A 7,953-nucleotide genomic window follows, 5' to 3' on the forward strand; every position below is an offset into this window, starting at 1 on the left:
TGTGTATATTAGTCTAAGGCGAGCCTATGGTTTCAGGTTGGAGTGATTTAAAGGTTCGATTGATAATGACCATGCTATGTGTGAAAAAGTGGTGTAGAGTGGTGACTAAAAGGTAAAAGAGGTGAAATGATTTATATAGATGAGATTTCAAGTGAATTTGTGTTATATGCTATGTTCAACTTTATATTATGCTATACTTGCTTTTGGTTACATGTGATAGTTAATAGTAGCGAGTTATTATGTGTAACGTCCTCTTATATCTACTAGATATTAGAGAAAATTAACTAAATCACCACACTAATTTCACCAATTAGTAATAAAATATTTTGTTTGAAAAGCTTGAGCCTAAGACTCATTTTACAAAACCATCAAAATCTTATTATATTTGAATAATGCACAGTAGAAATAATCCACATGCATTCATAACACTAATCGCTTGCATTAAAAACTATAAGATTAGGTCAGATTATGAGCAATGCGCTACAGCATACAATACCTATGCCGTGGAATGTGGTATATAGCTACACGTCTAGATTTCCTCTATGTCATGTGCCGTGGCATGCTATGCCATATGCCATGGCACACTAATCTGAATTTGCTGCTATTATTTGACAGCAGAAATGACTAACTTCTAACCTGTGCCATTTTCCCATATGACATCCAATCAAAGTAATTCAAGTACCCACATGAAGCTTATCTTTAAGCTAACTAATGAGATAGGTTTAGACCCAATCTAATAGTCTGATCAAAATTTAGACACCTGTGTGTAAAAATTTACTTTTTCTAAAAATTTCACGCATTCTAGCACTTAAATCGACCCCATTGTTTCATTAGACTGCACAAGGCCTTGAACCAAATTTAAAATGACCTAATACACATAATTAATTACTTTCATCATATATATACACATATAACAAAATTTGACCACTTTATGGCCCATTTCCATATTTACATAACTATTCAACACTTGGCACAGTAGCACTCTTTTGGCCATTTTCACTATAATTTCTCTACTTTCATATATTCACCACATATGTACTACTACAATCTTAGCTCAATTAATCATTTCACTACATATACACATATGGGCTAAGATTTCACAAAATCACTACATTTTCCACAAAACATAACTCAAGCATGCATGCAATCTCCTATGGCAACTCATTTATATATATACATAAGTTTTCAGTTTATTACACAATCTTAGAGACTTTTCACGATAATGGAACCACTATACCAATCTTGACTCTTTTCCTTTACCTTGATCACTACTTTATCCCATAAAAATGTTACCATGAGTGTAAGATAAAAATTTCAATAATAGAATAACTCACTTCTATTGACTACCACATGCAATTATACTTATAACATAATATGCCATCAATCATAGCATATAACATATATTTCATTTCAAAGCACACAACATATGTCAATTCACTCCTTTTCTACTTATTTTTCACTTTCCACTACTTTTCCATATGCACAGCATATAGTATGATCACTACCAACTGAACTTTAAAATCATCTTAATGTGAAACCATAGGCTCATCTTAGACCAATGTATCTCATTAGCCTTGAGCGTACCTTTAGTGGTAGAATCACCTGATCAAAGGTATTCTATCTTACTTTTGATCTATGTTTTTCCCCAATACACACAATGGGGTGTCGTTAACTCTAACACTATATCACAAAGATACTAAGGAATCCAGATCTTTAATATCGCACCTCGAAAGGCACTAAGGAGATAGAATTCTCCACCACAGTACCCCATCGAGCATTTAAAAAAATATGCCATATAGTCTTATTACCACACTCCACGTGGGTGAACTCCCACCCCTATGATCATGCTTTTTGAACTAATCATGGGTTCCTAATCACCACTTTACTCATATATATACATATACATATTTCTATATCAAATTACACAATTTAATTACTTATTTAACCAAAATCTCTTTTCATCTAATAAACATTCAATACTACAAAATATGCTCAATTGAAAACAATTTCTTACAATATATAGCTTACTCACACATGGTTACAGTAAATAGTCAAACAGAGGAAGTTATTTAGTTACCTCAACCCTTTTGTCACTAGAATGGTTACTCATGAATTTCAAATATCACTATAGCTTATCACAAGCTTCCTTTCTCTACTCAAATGCATGATATGCCAATTTACACACAATTAGCACAATCAATCATTTGGTCTAAATTAGCCAAAACTACTTAATCACTACTTATGGCTACATTTAGCCTTTTATTCTTTTTCATTTATCCATTCTAAGTCCATTACTAGTTGATTACCATTTCACATTTCCTCAACTGGTCTCATTCCACTCAATCATAATTTTCACCCTTATTTTCCATTAAATTAAGGCCAAATAGAGCCTACAAGTTTAAAGCTCTATCGTTTAGCTCCAAACCAATCACAAAGTCCTAATTTAAATCCTAATAACCTTTTTATTACTACTAGGCAAGAAACAAACCCCTTAAATTTCATTGATTTAATTTCTCTATAGCTCGTATTAAGAGAAATTTGGGTAAAATGGAAGGTAAAAGTTATATATAACTTACCCAATAAGTTACTAATCAAAAGTGCCTTCTAATACTCTAAAAAGGCTTGCCCTATGACACCTCAGCTTCCTCTCCTCTCCTTGTCATGTGTTTCTAATTTCTCTCTCTGAAATTCACCCTAACTTCATGACTTAAGGGGTCATTTTTTAGTCTATGCACCGCGATGCATGCAGTATTGGTGCACTTACTTTAAATGCATTGCATAGTAAGAAGAATTCTCACCACGTACACTTGCTTTGACTTGAAATGCAATCCTTTCACCTGTATTTGTTCATTTAACATCCCAGTAAGTCAAATCATCATATTATCACTCAAAACCTTAATCACTTCACAATTACTAATTTACCCCTAATTAACAACTAATCACAAGATTAAAAAATCAGGATGTTACATTCTATTACTGAGATTTTTATCTCACCTCCTAGTTATATTTTACAGGATCGAGTAGTGAGTTGGCTAAGAGAAGAGTCAGGACTGACTTAGAGTTGTTAAAGCCCTGAGATTATAGAGTTTGTGTAATGAACTTAAACCTAGTGTATATTATGTGTATAAGTTACCATAGGACTTCCATGCGTGTTTTGGGTTGTGATTGTTGAAATTGTAGTGATTTTTGTGAATCTTAGCCTATATGTGTGAATGTGTAATGAAATGACAAATTGGGGCTAAGATGTAGTTGTGAATATGTTGTAAATGTGATAGTAGTGAGGATGAAGTGAATTTGTGGTGAAATGGCCAAGTAGGTCAAATTATGCTAAATTATGAAAAGTTATAAAATGTAGAAATAGGCCATTAACTTGGTTCAAGGCCTAGATTGGTCTAATAAGAGTAAGGGATTGATTTGAACACTTAAGTGTGTAAAATTATTAGAAAAAGTAACTTTTTATATTTGGGTGTTTAAATTTTGATTAGACCATTAGATCATGTCCAAACCTATTTCATTAGTTAGATTATGAGTTAATCTTCATGTGGACACTTGAATTACTCTGATTGGACGTCCCATGTGAAAATAGCACATGTCAAAAATTCATCATTTGAGCTGTTAAATGATAGTTGTAGAATAAGCATGTGCGCCGTGGTACATGGTGTGTCATGCCATGGTGCATGACATAGAGAAGATCTGGGTGTATAGTTCTGTGCTGCATACCGCAGTATATATGCGATCCGTCGTGACTCATGGCCTATAATCAGACCTTGTTTTGTCGTTTTAAATCCATGCAATAATTGATATGAATGCAGATATCCTGTGTATCACTCTAATGTATCATGAATTTGATGATTTTACAAAATGAGTCTTGGGCCTAAGCTTTTCAAATAAAGTATTTGAATACTAAATGGTATTACTAATGTGGTGATTTAGTTAATTCTTTCCTATATATCATGTGCTTATAAGGGAGGGTTAAATTTTGATATCAATTTTTCAAGTTTTGAGACCTAATTGTGGTAATGGTTATGACTTCTTGCTATATTCATTCTAGATATGGCAACTTATAATTGTTTATTACACAACTCTTTCCCTTATGCTTACTTGTCCTTCTTATTTTCATCCTTAGGAGGGGAGAAAATAGTATACGTTATAAGGAGAGGCACTCGTGCTAGAAGTACTGTGTCTAGATAGGTAGTTAAGGAGGAGCAAGAGCTGAATATTCAACTAGTTCAGCCATGAAGAGATAAAAAGGATAATCTGTTAGAAGAATTAAGGGATATGGTGGTAGATATAAGGCAGACAGTTCAAGATCATATACAATCCTTAAAGGAAGAGAATAAGAGGAGAGAGTTAAGGCTCAAGGTATTCTAGTACAAGAGGAAGCATAGAGCAAACCTGGACCATCTTAAGGTTTGGGTAGTAAGTAAGAAGTTCCTGGCACTAATCCTTTAATTGATCATGCTTAGAAGACTTTTGTCAGGTTTCAGCCACTAACTTAAACTATCATAGAGCCCTAGTTTAACTCCAAAGAACCTTTTTGTTACTATAAGGTAAAAAATTAACTTCTTAAAACTTCCAAATTTAATTTCTCACTAGTTTAAACTAAGAGAAAATAGGGTAGAATCAAAGGTTAAGGCAGTACAAGACTTACCTAATAAGTAATAGGTTGGAAACATCATCCTTGCTCCTAAAATTAGTCACCCTAGCAGATATCCTTCTCATTCTCCCACTTATGATTCTTTTTCCTCTTTTCCTCTTTGATTTCGTGAGTCCTCCACGTCCTTATTTATCATATTTTTGTACCATGCGTCGCGGCACATCTAACACTAACCGTGGGGCATAACACAGTGATAAAACTCCTCACTGCACTCATACGCTCTTCTTCAAAACCTTAATCTCACATTAAATGACTAATTCACACCTTAATTAGCATTAATATAAGTTTTACACTGGAGGTCATTTCATGCACATATGGGAAGTGATTCATGTGTGATTTGGAACAAAGAAGCCATTTAGTGAAAAGCAAGGCTTTTAGGTGACATTTCATGTGTGTTTGGAAAGTAATTCATGCATGGTTTGGACACTAAAGCTTTCTTAGGATGATTCACGTGTGTCTGCAAGTTTCAATCACGTGTGTTTTGGACGGTGCCACTGCATAGAATTTCATAAGGCTATAACTCACTCAATATAACTTTAATCTAACAAATTATGTTGGAAAGCTCTTGAAGTTTATTTTTCAATGGAATAAGTTTTACATAAAAATGCAATGTAAATTTTGATATGTGATCAAAATATTGAACGAAGGTTAACTCTAAATATAATGCAAAAATAATATCTCAACACTCAACTTTTAAAATTCATATCTTTTTCAATAGAACTTCATTTTGAATAAATAAACTATAATTGAAAATATGTTGGAGTTTATATTCAAATGAGATATGTTTCACATTAAAATGGTATGTTCAGTGAGAGATATGACTAAAAACATGACCAAAGGTCAAATCTAATTTTCTATACAATTGCCATTTCAAAGCTTAGACTTTAAATATTGATGACTTTTTCAACTTAACTCTATTTTGAGTTAATAGTACAATTTTCAAACTTTATGGAGTTAGTAATCAAAACATTTCAAATTTTATGAGATATACATGATTGAAGATAAAAAAACATGATTGTAAAAAACTATATCTCACCTTTTCTCTTAAGAGCTAAAACATATGTTTTGATTTAAAATATCTTGAGCCAATATTGCATTCTAAATCAATAAGTTTAAAATAAAGACTTCTAACCTAATAATATTATAACTATAAAGTCTAAGGCTTTCAAGGTGCATTAAAGTTTGTATGAATGTCTTCATTCTTCTTAAGCTTTTATTGAATCATCCTTCTTTTTATATTCTCTCATCTTGACTGTAACATGCATGCTAATGATGTCTTTGATTTCTTCCTCTTCATACTCACTCTCATCTTTATTTTGGACAACTTTAAATGATATATCATGAATAAAATGATTAGTTCAAGTATCAATATGCATATATCCAAGTTATGAAAGATCAAATTACGAACACTCTTGGATATAGAATTAATTTAAGATAAGAAAAAATATAATGGTAGAAAAAAACTTTGATGCACACAAATTATTTTTTCAAATCTCATGTAATATGAAACAACATAAATAAGAACACTTTAAAGCACTTGGTCCATATGTGTGTGTGTATGTGTGTGAAAATAATTAGGCATAAATATAGTTAACTCATCTATATTTATCATCTTCAAAACTTAAACTAAACATAATGTCATAAGTCATTATGTCCAACACTTTGTGTGCATTGATCATGACTAAGCACCCCTATAAGTGAAAATAACACTTTTGATCTCATTTTGACTTGTTTTCAACTCTAAATGATTCTCATACTTTCCAAAAACTTTTTACTATAATTTATAGTGGTTTAATGTATAATTTCCACCTTGACATTACCAGGATATAGTACAAGAACATATAATATCATTATGATAATCAAGATTAATTAATTCATTGAATAAAGTTGTCATAACACACAGGTTTAAAATTAAGTTTAAAAGTTTTGAGATGCTAAGAAACCCTTTTGAATATATGTTTAAGCTCAAATAATGATATAAAACAAGTAAAAAGAGTTAATGAAAGTATGAAAGCTAATAGATTAGGATGTCATTTGTAAATATCACCACAAACTTGTTGAGGTAAGGACAGAAGATTCAATTTATATAGTCCATAAACACTACTGGAGCATTCGTCAAACCAAATGGCATTATTAGAAACTCATAATGGCCATATCTAGTACGAAAAGCAATTTTCAGTACCCTCAACTCTAACTCATAATTAAGTGTACCCCAATCTCAAATAAATCTTAAAAAAGGAAGCAACTCTAAGCAAATGATCTAGTAAATCATCAATTATAGGCAATGGGTACTTGTTCTTGATTGTCACCCTGTTTAGTTATCTGTAGTCAATATAGAGTCTTATACTACCATCCTTCTTCTTAACAAATAATACTGATGATCCTTATGAGACAAACTTGGTCTTATGAAACCATTCTTTAGTAGTTCTTCAAGATGCTTCTTAAGCTCATCCAATTTAGATAATTGGTTCTATTCTAAGCATAAGGTCAATAGAGAATTATATTTCTCGCATAAGTGGTAACCCAGATACTTCTTTAAAGAAAACTTAGGGGAACTCATTAACCACCCCAATTCTCTCAATACCTCCATCATAAGCAGCATGAATGAGGAAGAACACCATGTAAGCCTAACAATCCTATTGGATATATTTTTCTTCTTGAATCATAGATAAAAATCTTGAATGACTAGATTTCACTATAGGTGTAGTGTACACAAGAAAGGATATCATTTTTCTTGCATAATCTAGTGTCACATTGTTTGCAAACAACCAATTTATACCTACTACTACATCTATTCTAACTATAGGCAAACAAATCAAATTAATAGTACTTGACCTATTTTCAAACCTCAAGTCAACACTTAGATAAGCACAGTCAGTCTTAACAGAGACTCCCACCAATGTAGATACATTTATCACATAAGGCAAGTTATAAGAAGACAATTTCAATCTTAAAACACATTTATCAGATATGTAAGAATGGGTAGCACTTGAGTCAAACAAGGCATTTATATCACAACCATGAAGAGAAATTTTACCTCAGATCAAATTTAGAGAAGCATCAACCTCCTCGTGGGACAAGCAAACACCTTCCCAGGAATAGTTGATCTCTACTCTGTGGCACCTACTATCTCTACTTCACAATGTCGGTTATATGCTCGATATTGCCATAATTGAAGCAAGTCCAATACTTGCCCACGTAATATCTACCTAATAAGTCACATTTATTACACACTTTTTCTTATTATTATTGACTAAAAATCATGTTATATTTTTCTAAATTTCACACTTATTGCA

Source organism: Prosopis cineraria, unplaced genomic scaffold (assembly GCF_029017545.1).
Source record: "Prosopis cineraria cultivar Desert tree isolate PC_DT_omini unplaced genomic scaffold, ASM2901754v1 PC13, whole genome shotgun sequence".
Classification (NCBI taxonomy): Eukaryota; Viridiplantae; Streptophyta; class Magnoliopsida; order Fabales; family Fabaceae; genus Prosopis; species Prosopis cineraria.